We start from the raw sequence: 20,431 nt of genomic DNA, 5'->3' as shown, positions 1-20,431 counted from the left end.
TTAAGTGTTCTGGAATTCCCATTCTTTGCAATATTATCCATAGTTTGTTATGATCCACACAGTCAAATGCCATTGCATTGTCAATGAAACACAGGTAAACATCCTTCTGTTACTCTCTGCTTTCAGCCAGGATCCATCTGACATCAGCAATGATATCCCTGCTTCCACGTCCTCTTCTGAAACCGACCTGAATTTCTGGCAGTTCCCTGTCAATATACTCCTGCAGCCACTTTTGAATGATCTTCAGCAAAATTTTGCTTATGTGGTATTAATGACATTGTTCTATAATTTCCACATTCGGTTGGATCACCTTTCTTGGGAATAGGCATAAATATGGTTCTCTTCCAGTCAGTTGGCCAGGAAGCTGTCTTCCATATTTCTTGGCATAGACACGTGGGCATCTCCAGCGCTGCATCTGTTGAAACATCTCAATTGATATTGCATCAATTCCTGGATACTTGTTTTTTGCCAGTGCCTTCAGAGCAGCTTGGACTTCTTCCTTCAGTTACATCAGTCCCTGATCACATGCTACTTCTTGAAATGGTTGAACATTGACTAATACTTTTTGGTATAATTACTCTGTTTATTCCTTCCGTCTTCTTTTAATGCTTCCTGCATCGTTTAATGTTTTCCCCATAGAATCCTTCACTATTGCAACTCAAGGCTTGAATTTTTTTCTTCAGTGCTTTCAGCTTGAGAAACGCTGAGCGTATTCTTCCCTTTTGGTTTTCCATCTCCAGCTCTTTCACATGTCATTATGATACTTTGTCTTCTCCATCTGCCCTTTGAAATCTTCTGTTTAGTTCTTTTACTTCATGAATTCTTCCTTTTGCTTTAGCTGTTCAACGTTCTAGAGCAAGTTTCAGAGTCTCCTCTGACATCTATCTTGGTCCTTTCTTTCTTTCCTGTCTTTTCAATGATCTCTTGCTTTCTTCATGAATGATGTCCTTGATGTCATTCCACAACTCATCTGATCTTTGGTCACTAGTGTTCAATGCATTATATCTGTTCTTCAGAAGGTCTCTAAATTCAGGTGGGATATACTCAAGGTCATATTTTGGCTCTCATGGACTTGCTTTCATTTTCTTCAGTTTCAGCTTGAACTTGCATATGAGCAATTGATAGTCTGTTCCACAGTCGGCCCCGGCCTTGTTCTGACTGATGATATTGAGCTTTTCCATCATCTCTTTCCACAGGTGTAGTCAATTTGATTTCTGTGTGTTCCATCTGGCGAGGTCCATGTGTATAGTCACCATTTATGTTGGTGAAAGAAGGTATTTGCAATGAAGAAGTCGGTCTTACAAAATTCTATCATTTGATCTCTGGCATTGTTTCTATCACCAAGGCCATATTTTCCAACTACTGATCCTTCTTCTTTGTTTCCAATTTTTTCATTCCAATCACCAGTAATTATCAATGCATCTTGATTGTATGTTCAATCAATTTCAGGCTGTAGCAGCTGATAAAAATCTTTTATTTCTTCATTTTTGACCCTAGTGGTTAGTACGTAAACTTGAATAATAATCGCACTTGAATGTGTCTAGGAAATTTCTAAGCCTTTGCCTTGATCAAGTTGTGCTGACTTTCTCTACATTGTATGTTGTCTTTCCTTTCACCAAAGTTGACACTTATCTATTACCTAGTTAGTAATTTCCCTTTCTGCCTCAACCACAGGCAGAGAGCGAGAAAAACAGAACAAAATTCAAATTTGTGAGAAAAGACCAGGCTGACTAGTCTGACAGATGGAGGAATCTCCCAGACTATGACCCCACACACTCTGTTAACTCAGAACTGAAACCACTCCTGAAATCCACTTTAGACAAAGATTAGACAGGTCTACAAAACAAACAATAACACATGTGAGGAATGTATTTCTTAGTTCAATCAAACATACGAGATCAATTGGGCAACTTTTGCCCTAAAACAAGATGAGAAAGTAAGAAGGGGCAGGAAAACTGGACAAATGGACATGGGGAACCTGGGTTGGAAAGAGGAGATTACTGTCACATTGTGGGAATTACAACCCATGTCATAAATCAATATGTGTATAAACTTTTGAATGAGAAACTAACTTGAGCTGCAATTTTCACCTAAAGCACAATTAAAAGAGTGGAATTCCTGGCTTAAAAAAATATGCATATATAAATTATTTAGAAGATCTATAATTTTATAGATCTAGATTACTTTCCAAAATGCTATAACAGTTTACATTTCCATTATAAATATATACCAAAAAATCAAACCCATTGCTGACAAGTTGATTCCAACTCATAGCGACCCTATTAGGACAAGGTAGAACTGCCCCACAGGGTTCCCAAGGAATGGCTAATGGATTCAAACTGCCAATCTTTTGTTAGCAGCCAAGCGCTTGACCACTGCACCACCAGAGCCCCCCCTTAAAGACTGTAGCCTAGGAAATCCTATAAGGCAGTTGAATGGATAGAGAATGCAGTATATACATAAAATGGAATATTTCTCAGCCATAAGGAAAAATGAAGTCCTGATACATGCTACAACTTGGATGAAACTTAAAAGCATTATTCTAAGTGAAATAAGTCAAATATAAAAGGACAAATATTATATAATCCCACTTATATGAAATATCTAGAATTTGGCAAATGCACAGAGATCAAAGTTTATTAGTGGTTACCACAGGCAAGAGGGAGGGAGAATGGGGTGGTCCTTGCTTATGAGGCATCAAGTTTCTGTTACAGGTGATGGAAAAATTTGGAAATGGATGGTAGCGATGGTTGCAAAACATGATGAGCATAATTAATGTCACTTAATTGTACATTTAAAAAATGTTGAAACGGAAAATGTTTTCATATATATATATATATAAAACAAAATATATATATATAGCCACAATAAAAAAGGTTAAAAATTTCAGAATGAAATGAAGGAATTTTTGAGGACTTATAAATACAGACCCTGACAATCACAATAAACCTTCATTTAAGAGAGAAAGGGGAGAAGAAAATTACCAGTAACTCCTAGAATCAACCTTGAATACATACTATTTTCCGAAAGAGCAAACCCTGGATTTTTCTAAGAAACTAAGATTACAAACCTTAATTATAGCTGTAAATTTATAGAATACTCTGTTATTGTTGACTGCATTTGGGATTACCTTTTATAATTAAATTATTTCCTGAGCAGCTCTCGAGATTTGACCCATAGACACTTCACAGGGAGGATGACAGTTATGTAACATGTCAATTCAAAACCTAAGATATCCCCTTTTTTGATGGCCTCCAGATCAGCACCCTAAGAGTTACTTGAAGAAGAAACATGTTTAAGAAACACCAGGAGTCAAAGAGACTAGATTATCTTTTAGACAAAAGTAACTCCTGACCTGTTTTTATTTTTTTATTTATTTCATTTTTTTGTTGTTGGGGATATACACAGCAGAAGATACACCAATTCAACAGTTTCTACATGTACAATTCATTCTTCATGTTGTACAGCCATTCTCACTCTCCCTTTCTGGGCTGTTCTTCCCCCATTAACATAAACTGAAAAACAAACATAAACCAATTCTGCTAGTTTTCTCATGCAATTAATGCATGTCATAATACTTTATTTCTTTTTAAAGAAACCTAATTTGCTTTTATTATCAATATATAATCAGAAACACTGAAAAACGTTTCCTGAGAAACCTGTCCTGATGTCTGATATGAACTTAGTTAACTGGATAACCACCCCCCCCTCCAGCCCCTGAAAAAAAAGGAAAAATGGAAGGAAATGAGGGAGGGAGGGAACACAAATGCCACAAGTTACTTTGAACCTTGAATTTTGCCTTAATCATGCTGTAGCAATAGCTTAGTCATCAGGACAATTACATGCCTCTTCTAGGAAGCAGGATTAAAGTTTTAGAAAACAACACACAGTGAGTCATCTCAGACCACAGGAAAAAGCATTTAGTTTAAATAGGAAGCAGGACTATAAAGAATTTATAGCATCTTTAATCTCAAAAAATTGAACATGAAAAGATCAAAGTGTAATTCTCACCTACAGTATTTGAAACATTGGTTTTTTTTAAATCTTCAGAAGGCAACTATGGAACAAGAAATCTGAAGCAGTTCTTCCATTAAAGTTATTATAGCTTGTATTTATACATTAAGACTTCCATCAAAATCATTTCTTCTCACAGCCTAAGTTATTTTTTTAATGTATTCATTTATTAAAAATGAAATACCAGTTATGAAAAATATTAGTTGTGAGAACATTGTCTGGAATGCTAATTTTTCATTAGTATTTTTGCATCTGTTATGAGAAAGATATTCAGAATTGAAAAGGTTGCTTTAAGGATGCACGTGCTAGTCAACTGATAGTCAAACCAATTTCGTTTAGATACTCCATGGACTTGAAAACTCTTAATTTAATGGCCAATACTTGCTTTACAAACGGCTGATTTTGCATCACAAATAACATTGCCTCTCCCCTAAACGAGAGTAGAACCTGTACGATCCACTACTATTCTGATATTTTGTGATGTACTCTATTACAATTTATTGCGCTATCCAAATACAATCAAAGTGTTGCTTATGTTTTGCAATTTTAAAAGCTATACATAATGCTTGGTTTTGCTTGGAATTATTTCATAAATCTTGACTAACATTTTAAGGTCCTGGTATCAAATTCTGCAAATCTCCATGATGCTGTTCCCATAGATCAAATGAAAAAACAACATATAACAAATTTGAGAACTGGCACTTTGGTTAAATGTTTCATTGCCAATTATGATGTTCTAACTAAACAACTTTTTTTTTTTTTAAGCCAAGACTTCATCGTAATTAAAGATGTTATAAAAATCCGACTCAGCGAGCTTAGAAACAATTTGGGAAAGCAAAATAAAAAAACCATAAATGAGCAATTTGCATGTTTTTCTCCTCTATTTCATTGCCATGGTGGTGGGAAAATAGACAGTTTATGGATTATGGTGGTCTCATCATTTCTAGTAAATCAACTGACTGACCAAAGTCTCCAAATTTTCATGGTTCATGAAGTTTTAAATTACAAATTACAAATTCTTACAACATACATCTTCCAATTTATAGCAGCTGGAGCAAAACTCTAGTTCTAAACAATTAGCTCAGAAAGTGCTGGTCTCTTTTTGTTTGATTCCATCAGTATCATTCTTGAAGCTGAAGTCTAAATTTCTAAGCCAATTCCTAGGCCACTTCTCAAAAGAGTTCTAAATATTTGCTCTTTTTTTCTTGGATTCATTATCCAACAAAAGATATTTTGTTAGCATTAGCTTACACTGATCACAAATGTTTCTTATATTTTCTTTTGTTTAGATTTATATTTTTACTTGTTTTTTGGGGAGATAAACAGTGAATTCCAGAAGAAATTAATGAGATACATAGATCATAACTGAATTGGGTATTAAATCAAAATATGTAAACTCATCAGTATTTCCCAATTTGGTGCCTGTTTGGTTAGTAATTTATGGCCTGGAGAGGTCTATATCACATAGTCATTGCTTAGGTATGAAGACTATCTAACCAGATTATTGTGTTCTCAGCTTACGTGATGACTCAAAACCCCTTGACACTGTTGAAGTATAGCTTAGGGGTCTGCAAAACTTACCAGGCAGTAGAGAAATGGGAAGGCACCAAGGGCAAATTATATCTTCCTTACCGAATTATAAAACTCAACCTTGCTACACTAGCTCGTAGCATAAAGTAAAATCCAACACTGACAATTTTTCAGCAATTGAAGACCCAAAACAGAAAGTCTTGGTGCTTTCTACCAAAACGGACCAATACTCTCTTAAAAACAAATGAAAAAAAAAAAAGTGACTCAGGAAGATAAAATAAAAGAAATGTGTATCACACTAAAGAGGGATGTAAGAATAGCTTGGTTTACATAAAAATCAAATGTATGGTTTCAATCCTAGACTTACAAATAGTGCAAATTTAATGAGGTATTTATTCTGAGGTGCCTGGGTGAAACAACAATTTCAAAGAGAATTGTGCTTACATTTCTAAACTCTAAATTTTCCCCTTAGTAAGCAACAACAAAAACATACGCATATGTTTCTAGAATGTGTTGTTTCCACTAATACTTACTAAACTATATGCATGCAAAAAAAAAATTTTTTTTTATATGCATGCTTCAACACTGATTTTAAAACATAAAATGAGATTGTTTTCAGTTTTGAATGGATTCTAATCAAGTCAGCTCACACTCAAAGTCCCACATAAAGACATATTTTATGTGAAATATTTTTCTTTTTTAGAGTTTGCCTAAATATAGCTGCTCAGACTTTTAGTAACTGTGGCAAAAGCACTGATTGTGAATTTATTTTTCTTACAGCTTGTATATGTTTTCTTTTTCTTGTACTGTCTGCCCTAGTAGATGTGGGATTTGAACAATTCCTTCCACAATGGTAACAGAGTCAGGGGTCAAAAGTTTCCGAGCATGGACTAAACCTAAACAGCAAGAAAAATACCAAAATGTATGCAAAAATATACAGAAAGGTTAGTTATCTCATAAAAAGCAAAACATACCAGAAAATCACCTTAAGAAAATAAATGCTGTATTTGTTTAACGAAACCCATCAAGAAGTATATAATAATCAAGACAACTCCCACGAAACAAAAGCTGTATCTGGAGAACAAATAGTATCAGGCCAAGAAGAAAGTGTGGTGCCATGCTTCCAGTGATAGCAAGGACAGAACGGATAGCGGTCAGTCTAACCTAGGGAATGGAAAATGAGTGAGTGGAAACATTGACAACAAAACGTTTTCAAAATCAAACAAAGGCTATGTATAAAAGTTTCAAAAAAATGGAGAATTGAACTACAGTAATTACCTAGAAAATTAAACCTTGCCTTTTGAATATATCCCATTTCCCTTCCTTTGCCTCCCAACCCTCCCACCATCCACCCCACCTCTCCCCATCTCCTTCCTTCCCATTTTCCTCTCCTTCTTTCCCTTCATCCCTCGCTCCATCTCGTCTCTCTTTCTCTCCCCACCAAACACACACAAACACATCCCATATATTTCTCAAAGAAAAGCATTTTATTTTCAGACCAAACATTCAAGGTCCCTATCAGAAAAGAAAACGAACCCACATACTGCAGGCAGCAATGGTGAGATCATTTTAATACTATGCAAAGTGAAGTTAGATTCCACGACTACCCATCTTTGCTGAACCTCTTTCTAGGTGGCCTAAATGGTTAAAGGCTTGGATACTAACTGAAAGGTTCGGTGTTCAAATCTACCCAGAGGCACCTCAGAAGAAAGGCTGGGGCATTGCCATGATTTAGTGTCCACTAGATAGTAACCTTTTTTTTTTTTTTTAAGCTATATTGTGGTTCCTATCTGTAATGGCAAATGGGATCACTGCCTGCATCTTCTGAAATAACAATAAACAAAAACATTGAAATCACAGCATTAATTTCTCCAACTTCAAAAAGAAGCTAGTACCTTATTTCTTACCCTGGAAATTTGATGTTATATGCAAGTGATAATCTATGCAAAAAATCTGTACATTTTTTTTTTCACATGGAACCTATTGCAAAACTCTCCATACAGCCTTTCTGACTCTCCTCTCTAAGAAGTTTCCACAATATTTTCTCAATTGCACTAAAGGCAGTTGAGTAAAGTGCATGTCTTTCTTTTGTAACATTAACAAAAACATAAATGGTAAAATCCACAATATCTCCAGCTTCCCATCAGCACTTCTCACATGAAATAGTTCCTCAATACACTGTATCTACCTGTACTTATTACAATGTTAGTTTCGTTCATTTACTTATTCAATATATAAACACTCTTTTCATTTCACCCTAAACATTTTTTTCCCAAGCTTCAAGAGAAGTCTAGGTGGCCAGGATACAGTTTTCACTTTATATACAATATTTGCAGCTTTCAAGATTATAAATCTTTGATTTTTCTGTTTTGCTGATTTCTAACAGCTTATCTTCATTCATGTTCCTGCATCCCTTTTCCTCACATGTAAATTATTGAACTGCAGCTCCGTGATTCCTTTGTTTAGGTAAAGAAGACAGAAGCTCCTCTAACATTTTAGGATGAAATAGGGTTTATAATAGATGAACGTAGATGCCGTTTTTCTGTTTTATTTCCACTACTCTTTCTGACGAGGCCCACTGTCATGGTGCCCTCACTAGCTGCAGCCAATGCCTCTGTTTCTACATGGAACAGGCCAGATCCCACTCCTAAGTCACAGAGCTAGTTTGTGGCCTGCTGTCTTATAAACAGAGTTTGGCTTATTTCTCTATAACCTTGCTCATATGTGACTTCTCTACACACACACACTGCCTCTGGAGATATTTCTGCAGTTGCACACCCATTAAAACGATATTTTGTTATGCAGAAGAGCTTCAGAACATATGGAGATTGGGAGCTTTTGTGGTATTGCCCTTTTCCCAAATAGGTTAAATAAGCCTGGGCCAGCAGCAACCTGTGGAGGACTGTATTATTGATTCTTATCCTTATAGGAAAGTGCCTGTTTGTCTTTCTTTTCTGTCACTAAGCTAATGGCCTATCCATGACTAAACAACTCCTCCCATCCCCCCCACAATTTCACAGTAATTCACAAACTTAGAAAATAACCTTTGTTGAGGAACTTTGCCAAAATCTAAACGAAGTTTAAATAACATAGATTCCCTAACCAAACCCCCCTCACTAATCTATTATTTTAGTCACTAGCTCAAAGGTCTACAATAGTCAAGCATGATTTCCTTTCACAAAAACCAGGTTCACCTCCCACCAGGTCATATGTATTTATATTTTCAGCATTCTTCCTTGTTATAATAGACTCCCCCAGCTTACTTGTTTCATAGCTTCACACTAAATAAAACGTACCTAGTCCTAGAGAATTATTTACATTTAGCATGTCAATTATACTCTTACATCGTTACTTAATATGATATTCACGCAATCCTCATCAAAAGGTATTTTGAGAAAGAAAAGTAAAATCACCCCAGTTTCTTCAGTAAAGATCAAGGCATAAGAAAAATAAATAAATAGTTTATGACAACATAGGCTATTGAAAGGTAGAATGGACTATGCCTAATGCCTATTGAGAATAAATTTCCCAAAACTGCAATTATTCAAGCATATGGTTCCAATGAACTCAAAGTATTCAACATGATGGAGGGCTGGAAAGGAGGGTCAAGTGGGTAGCAATGTACATTAGATCATCTTTAAGATTCTGAGAGTTTGTAATTCTATTATAATACCCCATATCATCTCTACAGTCCCCTGTATATAACGGTACATACCGTTTTTCGAATCCACAAGCCACTCCTTGGAAACCCTATGGGAAAGTTCTACTCTGTTCTATAGGGTTGTTATGAGTGAAAATTGGCTCGATGGCAATAGGTTTTTGTTTTTTCCCCCCACATACTGTTTTTTTTAAAAAAAAAAAAAAAAAAGGGTAGAAATCTATGGTACTCTATTTTGCAATAGTTTACATCTTATCTAACAAATGCTTAACTCTTTTGTAGGAAGCTGTGTTTTCCGGTATAGTAACTTTAAAGACACTATTACTGCCCAAGACTGTTTTAAGGAATGATACTCTATTTAAAAAATTACAATTAGTATGTTTCCAAGAAAGAGTTGAAATTGTTACATGAATCGTAACAATTCTTTCTAGGTCAAAAACTGGCAGACAATGGAAAAAATGTTTGCTTTTTTCCTCTCATAATTAAATCTTTTTCATGTGATTTTTCAATTATGTATGCCAAAAAGAGCATCTGTAATTTTTAGACTTCACATGTATATTATTTCTCTCTCAACCACAACAAATAATTGATCTAACCAATTACTCTGCCCAATTAGAATTCAGAAATTCACATTTGCATTTGCCAATAATTTACCATTTCTTTCTTTCCAACTCTCTACTACTTGAAATTTTCTTTTATTTCTTTCATTTTGAGTCCAGAATTGTCCTCTCACCTGGCATTTTCTTTAACAAGACTTAATCCAAAGTGAAAACAGAGACTGCCTCTTATCAGTCACCTGAGTTTCAAATTCATCCATTTCTCTTCCTCTTTTACAAGGTGTATATGAGATTAAGGGTATTTTTCTTACTGCCCCATTTACCAGTTTTCTTTCTGCATCATTTTTCATTAAATTATACAAACACTGGAAAATAATTTTCTCGCAAAAAAATTGAACTATTACAAAAAAAAGCTAAATTCTCATTCACATCATTGTCAATTTCACTCCTCAGATGTAACCATTGTTATATTAATATATATTCTAGTGTATAATATTTCTGTTTATTTACATCCTTGTATAAAAAAATACACTCTCGAAAATACAAAGCACCGTTATGTAAGTTTTTGATTTTAACATGTCACAAACAATATCTTAGAGACCTATCACACTATCTCACTCCTTTCAACTGTTCTGTCATAGTTCATAGAATGGTTATTATCATAGTTTATACATTTTCTTATTGCTGGACATTTTGTCATTTCAAAAAGTTTTATATTCCAATATTGCTATAGTGAATATCCTTGTACCTGCTTTCTTAAGCACATAGTAATTGTCTTCCTTGGATAGATACTAAGAACTAGAAATTCTGGATAATAGGATATTAACATTTTAACTTGAATTACCCCAATGGGCTGTAATAATTACCTTATTACCCTGTGTTCCTTCTCAGACATCCAAAGAAATGTCAACAAAACTCTTTTGAAGGCCCCCAACTTCACTCCATTTCTTTAATTGCCTTCTCCCATGGCTCATCTTTCTGACTTCCTGGCACTAAATTCATCTAAAGGAAGACTATTGATCCATTTCACCAATCAGATAGATTATTTCAATTTCTTTCAGGCAGTGTAGGTTTTTAGGAAACTAATAAAGGCTGGATGACCCTGATCTACTGGTTAGTTCATCAGAGTTCTTGGAAGTGGTCGACTCTTCAGCCTTTCCTATTGGTGACATCTTTGCTTTCCCACTACTGACTCACAGATCAGACCTTTTCACCTAGAGTACTGTAGCTTCCTTCCATATAACTCTTTTGATTTCAAAGATTCCAGTCACTATCCATTCTTTGAAAACTTGCCAGGAACATCCTCCTAAAACATGATCTTAATCATGTCATCCCCTTGTCTAAATAAAAAGGTCATTGAACTATTGCTATCCAACGTATCTTTCCAACTTTCTTTCACAATACTCAGGCACCATTTTTTTTTTTTTTTTTTGCAAGCGAATTCACAGTTCCTCAAATGAGTTATGCCTCTTTAGAATTTTGTGCCTTTGCTTATAGTACAAGCCCAGTAGAGAACCTGTAGCCCAGAGAAGGATCAAATGCAGGACCACATGGAGTTTGCACTCAGAAACAGTGAATAAGCAGGAGGCAGGCTTTGTAGTAACAAGAAAATGAGGTTACTCCTGGTTCCTAGAGGAGGATGTGGTTGCCTTCTTTGAATAATTCCATGGGATGACAGGAAACTGAAGTCTGCTACCGAGCAATAGGCAGGCACTGTGCCTGGCTTCCGTGAGAAGGAGGGGTGTTTGGGTGGTGGATCTTCTGTGTAGGAGCACAAGGGGAATGGGAACGTGCAGCTAGGCTCTTCAAGGCCCTCCTGGTTCTCTGCAGATGTCAAGGTAGCACATAATATTAAATCTTAATTTCAGGCCTTACACTACAGAAATGCAAATCAAAACCACAGTGGGATAGCACTTAACACACACTGAAAAAAACAAACAAACAAGCCCGCTGCCATTGAGTTGATTTCAATGCATAGAGACCCAATAGGGCAGATTAAAACTGCTCCATGGGGTTTCCAAGGCCGTAAATCTTTACAGAAGCAGACTGCCACATCTTTCTCCCATGGAGCAGCTGGAGGGTTTGAAGCACAGACCTTTTGGTTAGCAGCCGGGGTCTTAACCACTGCGACACCAGGGCTCCTTAACACCCAATAAAACCCATTCCCATTGAGTCATTTCTGACTCAGTGACCCTATGGGACAGAGTAGAACTGCCCCATAGGGTTTCCAAGGAGCACCTGGTGGATTAGAACTGATGACCTTTTGGTTAGCAGCTGTACCTCTTAACCACTACACCACCAGGGTTTCCACACACTAGGATGGCTGGAATAAAAAAGACAGAAAATAACACGTACAAGGGAGGATGTGGAGAAATTGGAACGCTAATACGTAGCTGGTGAAAATGTAAAATGGTGCAGCCACTTTGGCAGTTTCTTGAAAACTTAGACAGAAATAGGCAATTCCACTCCTAGGCATATACTTAAGAGAAATAAAAACATACGTCTACATGAAATTTGCAAAGTAGCATTATTCACAACAGTCAAAAAGTAGAAAAAAGCTAAATGTCCATCAACTGATGAGTAAACAAAATGTGGTATCTTCATACCAGGGAGTATTATTCAGCAGTAAAAAGAATAAAGTACTGATACACACAACATGACAAGATGTACTGACCCTGAAGACATTAAGCTAAGTGAAAGAAGCCAGTCACAAATACCACGTACTATATGATTCCATTTTTATGAAATGTTCGGAATAAGCAAATACATAGAGACACAAAGTAGATTACCTGTTGCCAGGGGCTGTGTGGCAGGTGGGGGTGGGGAGAAAAAGGATTGATTGGTAGTGACTTACTAATGCGTAGAGGGTTTCTTTTGGGGTAATAAAATGGTCTAAAATTATTTTGTGATGATGGTCGCAAAACTCTGCGAATATATTTAAAACCACTGAACTGTATACTTTAAAAGGTAAATTTTATGACATGTGAAATATATTTCAATAAAGTTGCAAAAAGAGAAATTATTGTTAGTACTATAATATAATCTGTATTGCTTACTATAATCCGTATTGCTAAGCAATTTAAATAATGTTTAGTAGCCATTGAAAGCTATATTTATTAGACAAACTGATTCAATTATGAAAAGACATGTTAATCACAGCATTTAATAATTAAATAGAAGCAAGATGTTAAAACATAGGAAATGAGAATTAATGTAAAATAATGTTCACATTCAAAGTATTTTAAGTAGAATGAAGCCTTATCCATTTACACTTCAAAGACCAAGGATGCTTTGTTACAAACCGGACAGCTAGAGCAAAAGTATATGTTCTAAATAAATACTTACATAAAAAATGTATTTTTGATCATAAATTCCACACAGAGTTGCACTGATTATAGAAATACTTATTATTAATTGCCAAATAAAGTACTTATCATAGAAGGCAGAATAATGAAAAAGTAAACACCAGTTCTACCACTTGCTTCAGTGCCATAGTTAAGTACTTGGTAGGCTCTGGGCACTCTTACATTCAGTGGTGCCTTCCCCCACATCACGTGCAATGTATTTAAAACTGAATATCTGCCACATTAAATATAATATATGCTGTAAACAAATGTGAAATTTTAAAATTAATTTGTTTTGGATTCTTTAGGTTATAAATAACTCATTTAATTTACAATTGGCTATGATTTCTCAGTAATCACTTTGTGAAGTGAAAAATCTACCTACAAATTCTTTTTAAATGTAATGAAATTTTTATGAATACTAAATGTAATACTTAATGAGGCTGTTACAGTTAGAGATTATTTGCTTACATGTTTATTTTAATTTTGCAGAGTTTATATATATATATAAATGCTACTTTTTCATAATTTAAACACTTTAATAAAATGTGGACTCTAGACACAGTATTTATAGCCCTTATTGGGTATACCAGCTCGACTGGTGACCAAGTCAATCAAATCCTCTCAGTTTCCACTTACTCATCTATAAAATAAGACTGAGTAGCCTTTTCTTTTTTTTTTTTTTAGCTTTTATATATGGTGGTTTTGAGGACTAAGTACTACAACACATTAAATACTCGATTCAATACCTGACACACATAGGAAACTTAATAAATTCAAGTTAATAAATAACTTCAAACACATCCACGTTCCAGACATTTTGCTGTCCGTTAGAGATAAAGACAGAATTAAGATATGTGTTCTTCCCGCAAGGGGATCACTGAACAGTAAACAAACGATTTAATTATATTATGGCAAGTGCCATAATATTTAGTATATTTAGTACAGAAATATACTAAAAATCCAAAATTGTCACAAAGTGAGTGATTATGTTTTACTAGCAAATAGGTACAGGTAGACATAATTATTCCATAGTTGCCTTTGGAACAATAAGAGGTTCCAGGGAAACAAAATATCTTAGTTACCTAGTGCTGCCATAACAAAAATACCACAAATATTGCTTTTAAAGAAAAGAAACTTATTTTCTCAGAGTTCAGGAGGTTAGAGTTTCAGACTCAGGGCATTGGTTCTAGGGGAATGTCCTTTGTCTCTTTCAGCTTGTAGCAGCTGCTCGCCGCAATCCTTGGCATTTCTGAACTTGTAGATTCATCTACCCTGTGTATCCGTCTATTCTGCTCTTTTTATAAGAGCATTCAGAGGCTGTTAGGTTTAGGACCCACCCTACTCCAATTTGACCTCATTAACATAACAAAAGAAGGGCCTATTTCCAAACAAGGTCACACCAAAAAAAAAAAAAACTCTGTTGCTGTCAAGTTGATTCTGACTCATAGTGACCTATAGGCCAGAGTAGAACTGCCCCATAGGGTTTCCAAGAAGTGGCTGGTAGATTCAAACTGCCAATCCTTTGGTTAGCCGCCAAGCTTTTAACTACGATGCCACCAGGGCTTAAAAGTAAAAGGGTTAGTACTTCAACATAAGTTTTGGGGAACACAATTCAGTCCATTAACACCAAACATGCCAAATAAAAAAAGACCATGTATGTAGGCAAAGGGGCATAAAGCAGCATGGTAGGCCCAGGGTCAACATTCCTGGAGGCAGGGTAGAAGGTGGATTAGTTATAAGAATTAAGATCCTTGAGTTCCACCAAACCGAGATCCTTTGTAAGTGAATCCTCTTCCTCTCTCCTCTGATGCTCTTACTGTTTATTCTAGCAGCAATGTGATATCAGGGAATGAATGTGGCTGTAGGGGTCTGATGGACATGATACAAAATCCAGCTCTGCCATTAAATTCTCAGGTAGTTAGAAAGTGATTCAGGTCATAGACCCTCACACAATAAGCAGTCTGAACAAAATCCAACATGAGAAGCTTTTGGTCCTTATTTGACTTTTAACTCAAAAGAAAAGGATCTTCTACTCTGCCATATAAAAGTTACCAAATTTCTATCACGAAACATTTATCAAATACTTAATGTGTACCAGATAACATATTAAGCGCTGAATATAGCAACAGAATTCAAGGAACTTCACCCTGATCCGCTTACAGTTGAGGGAAGAAATAGACACTGCCTTTCATCTCTTGACCAGTGTTTCCACGTCAGCATATTATGGAAAATGATGCCGACATCAAGGAATTGCTGTGAGGGTTGAAAGACATAATAAGCTAAAAACGCCAAGTACATGTTCTGATTCTTTGTTTCAGTCATTGCAGAATTTGGACAACTGAAGGATCCCAAGAAGGCATCAATGTGGATCCATAAATTATTTGTAAAGGGATAAGGAATAAAGATTATTTACAAATCAGCATACTGAAAAGAATAAGTTTATTAATAAAAGTATATCACAATGTACATAGTTCTAGGCTTTAGATTTAATGTAAGGTAATTTTTTATATATTTTTTAAGACTATCTTAGAATAAAACTTAACATTTTATTTGAAAAGTAGGTATTATGAATATAAAACAGATCTTATTTCATATTCATCAGTATTTAATCTATGTTAAAGTCAGTGCCTATAATATTAATACTAAATGAAGGTGAATGACTTCATTGACTAACGTGAGTTTTAAAACTATTCATTTAACTCTGCTTTTATATTCCCTGGAAGATTAAAGATTTGTCAATAAAAGATTCCCTAGCAGATTCAAGATGACAACAAACATAACACTCCTCCCATTAAGAGATGAAATCTAATTCTCTGCCACTTAAATCTGAGTTGGCATTGGTGACTTGCTGGCAACCAATAGAATGTGACAGATATGACAAAAGGTGATATGTCAGAAGAAGCCTATCAACTTCTGCCTTGGTGTCTTGGAATGCTCACTCTGGCAGAATATAGTCTCATACAAGAAGGCCAGTGACCCTACGGGAGTTACCACATGGGAAGACTCTGAGAATGCATACAGAAGGGAAGGGGCCCAGTTGAGTCCACCCTTCTATCTGCTCCTGCCAAGATACCAGGCATGTAAGTGAAGTCATCTTGCACCCTCCAACCCAGCCTAGCTGTCTATGAACTATAACCAAGTGACTCTAGTCAGTGCCACATGGATCGGAAGAATTGCCCAGCAGTGCTCTGTCCAAATTCCTCACCTTCAAAGTAATGGAATATAATACAGTGGTCACTGTTTTAAGTCATTTTATTTTGGGATAGTTGTTATATAGCAATAGACAATAGAAATAGTGGCAATCTTCATACATCTGTGAATCTAGCTTCGTATGCCACCACGTTGGGAAGGCAAAACTAAGAATCTTTGAAATAGTGACTTTACTCACTGGAATTGTGCAAGAAGCCAGGATCTGAAGCCTCAGAGACTCTGAGAGGTAGCGGACTATGGTGTGCTCAGTAAGATTCCAAAATAAAGAATTGTGTTAACAGTTGAACCAAAATGAGTATCTTAGAGGACCTAGTTGCATGCATAGCATACAGCTATGCTGTATGAACCAAACCTACAGCTCTGAGATTCCCAGAGTAAAGACAACAGGTAGACATAGAGAGAAGTTCAAATATAAAATAACATATAAATACAAAAGAAATGTAATCAGTATTACAAGCAGAATTTTGAAAGTATATTCTATCAACAAAAGAAGTTTTTTTAAAAATATTCTGTCTTTGTTCTAAAATAAGATTACCAAAATTAAAAGCTCAGTAGATAAGATAAACAGAATGGACTTTGTAGAAAATGAAATTGCTGAGTTAGGAGATCAAACTGAGATTATTCTAGACAACTGTGCAAAGATATAAATATTAATAAATGGTAAGAGACATCAAGTATGCCTTTCATAGGAGGGTAGAAATCTATCAAATAGCAGTTCCAAAAGTTGCAAATACAGAGCATGAAATAACAATGAGAGTGAGGAGGAGAGAAAAAAAGAAAAGTATAAGAACTGTTTTATCAAATTGTTGCCAGTTAAAAGAAAATAAATGGAAACCAAATCATGTACACTCACACAGCTTACTGTCCCCATCAACGTGTCTTTACTATTTCTGGTAAAGCAGCAGTAGATAACTAAGACATATACCCTGTCTTTGCCTCTTTGCTCTCAAAGATGCTATTAAGCTTCTGTAAACGTAGTGATCTCCCTTCTCTGTGAGCAACAAATTTTGTATCATCAGCAGACTATTTGGTGGTATTTCTGGAAAGCCAGCATTCTATACACTTAGATCTCTAAATTAATGCTCTTTGTATATTTTTTTTAATTTTCATTTTTTATTTTACATGTTATAAGAATTTTGAAACACTTTTGAATTGCTGCATATTTTTAATTTGATATCTAAAACTTTCCTTATAAATGTAAATAGTTGCAAATAATGTAATTTATACCCATTGCTGCTGAATTGAGTTCAGCTTTTGATCCTACAGGACAAAGTAGAACTGCCTCATGGTGTTTCCAAGGTGTGGCTGGTGGATTCAAAGTGCCAACCTTTTGGTTAGCAGCTGAGCTCTTAACCACTGTGCGGCCAAAAGAAAATGTTTAAATTTCCAAATATTAATAAAAGAATCTGTATATTTAAAAAAAAAATGATACCTAGCATCAATATTTTAAAACATATGATTTTTTTGTTAATATTTGGAAATTAAAAAAAAATTCTCCTTGAACTAGCATTTTCACTAGACTTCCCCAACACAATTTTATTCTAATGTACTATGTTTTCTCTTCTGACTTCAGTTATCATTGCTATTAATATTAGCCCACAATTGATCAGAATAATATAAATATATGATGAATTTTGAAAACTATTTTTAAACACAAAAAATAATATTGGAAATTAGACTTCTAATGTGGTATAATGGGCTTGCTACCAATTAATTTTGTATCAGTGAATGAATATGGATTAATTATAGAATGAGACAGTTTTCAGCATCAGCCCTATTCCCATTGTTTTTTATATGTGAAAGGAATAAGAAATCTTTCACCAATAAGTAGGTGAAAATGGGAGCCATCTTTTTATGTTATAGAAATGCCATTCAATTTTTAACACATTTTGAAGTGTATGCCACAAAAACTACAAAATGGTGTATAATCAAAAACAGCTCCTTAATAATCCATCTTCTTTCATGAGGTTCACGTTACATTAGGTCAGCTTTCAATTTGTTAAAAGCAAAGAATTAGAAACCACCCTACTTGCCAAAGAATCATGACCAAGTGTTTAAAGTCATTCACTTGCACTGTTTCTGGGAAGTATACCAAATAATGTCTTACCAAGGCTAAGCAAGTAACTACTAACTGCCTCTATTATTTTTCACTCAGTAGCCCTTTATTTAACCCAATGTACCTGAAAGTGTTGGGAACATCAAAACATTGTTACATTCTTAAATTTGCAATTATTTATCATAAAAATGGTTTGTTTTTAATTAAAATGCATTTCATTTAAAACTTTAGCAGGGTAAATTTAGCTCAGTCAATTCTTCATAAATATTTACCATATAAAGTAGCTGGCAAACGAGTCTACATGGTCAAACCAATCAGCCAAAATTACTCATCGTCAAAAAAAAAAAAAAAAAAATCAAGAATATATATGGCTCCTTCTCCCCCAGCTTCCAGCCTGGAGAGTCTCGTCTTGTGAGAAGCAGGATTTCAGCATTTCACATCTTGCTTCTAGCTGACTGTTGTTGAGTCTAAGTCCCAGGAAAGTGCTACATGAAAAAGGGGAAATGGAGGCTCTACCTTGCCTGTATCCCCCTGAGAGTACTGGAACCGCCCCCCCCCCCCCGCCATACCCCATTCATTCCTCTGGCTCTTGAGGCAGTGGCTCCATGCCAGGAGTGTCAAGGTAAGAGCCCCTCAGGCTACTGCAGTCGCCCCACCCCCAGGTGCTCAGTTTCTAGATAGGAGTGTCACTCAAAGAGAAGTTTGCATTGTCCCCACCTCTAGCTCATGGATGGCTCAGAGATTAATGTTGGGGAGAAGTAGGCCATAAACTAAATAGCTCCTAATCTCTTCTCAGAGAAAATGACTATTTGCATGGAGATGTTTAAACCTAATTTGTTGTTAGGTGCTCTCCGGTCAGTTCCAATTCATAACAACCCTATGTACAACAGAAAGAAATATTGCCCAGTCCTGCACTATCCTCACAATCATTGGTACGCTTGAGCCCATTATTGTAGCCACTTTGTCAATCCATCTCATTGACAGCCTTCCTCTTTTTCAGTGACTTTACCAAGCATGATGTCCTTCTCCAGGGACTGACCCCTCCTGATAATATGTCCAAGTATGTGAGATACAATCTCACCATTCTTGCTTCCAAGGAGCACTCTGGTTCTGCTTCTTCCAAGACAGATTTTTTCGTTCTCTTGGTAGTCCATGGTATGTTCAATATTCTTCATCAATACCACAGTTCAAATGCATCAATTGCATCAATTCTTCTTCCATCTTCCTTATTCATCATCCAGCTTTCACATGTATATGAGACAACTGAAAACATCGTGGCTTGGGCACACCTTAATCCTTAAACTGACATCTTCACTTTTTGACACTTTAAAGAGGACCTTTGCAACAGTCTTACCTGATACAATGGGTCTTTTGATTTCTTGCCTGCTGCTTCCACGGGTGTTGACACATCAGCCATTTCTCCGTTCATCATGATGTTGTTTATTGGTCCATTTGTGAGGATTTTTGTTTTTTTTATGTTGAGGTATAATCCATACTGAAGGCTGTATGTAGTCTTTGATCTTCATCAGTAAGTGCTTCAAGTGCTCCTCACTTTCAGCAAGCAATGTTGTGTCATATGCCTATTGCAGGTTGTTAATGAGTCTTCCTCCAATCCTGATGCCCCATTCTTCTTTGTATAATCCAGTTTCTTGGATTATTTGCTCAGCATACAGATTGAATAGGTATGATAAAAGGATACAACCCTAAAGCACACCTTTCCTGACTTTAAACCATGGAGTATCCCCTTGTTCCATTTGAAAGTCTGCCTCTTGGTGTATGTGCAGGTTCCTTATGAGCAGAATTAATTGTTCTGGAATTCGTATTCTTTGCACTTATCCATAATTTGTTATGATCCACACAGTCGAATGCCTTTGCATAGTAAATAAAACACTGGTAAACATCTTTCTGGTATTCTCTACTTTTAGCAAGATGCCAAGACTATTCAATGGTGAAAAAAAGGTCTTTTCAACAAATTGTCCTGGGACAACTAAATAGCCATATGCAAAAGAATGAACTTAAATCCTTACCTCACATGATATATAAAAATTAACTAAAAGTG

The sequence above is a fragment of the Elephas maximus genome, chromosome 4 (assembly GCF_024166365.1).
Source record: "Elephas maximus indicus isolate mEleMax1 chromosome 4, mEleMax1 primary haplotype, whole genome shotgun sequence".
NCBI lineage: Eukaryota > Metazoa > Chordata > Mammalia > Proboscidea > Elephantidae > Elephas > Elephas maximus.
Note: the sequence above shows the minus strand (reverse complement) of the source record.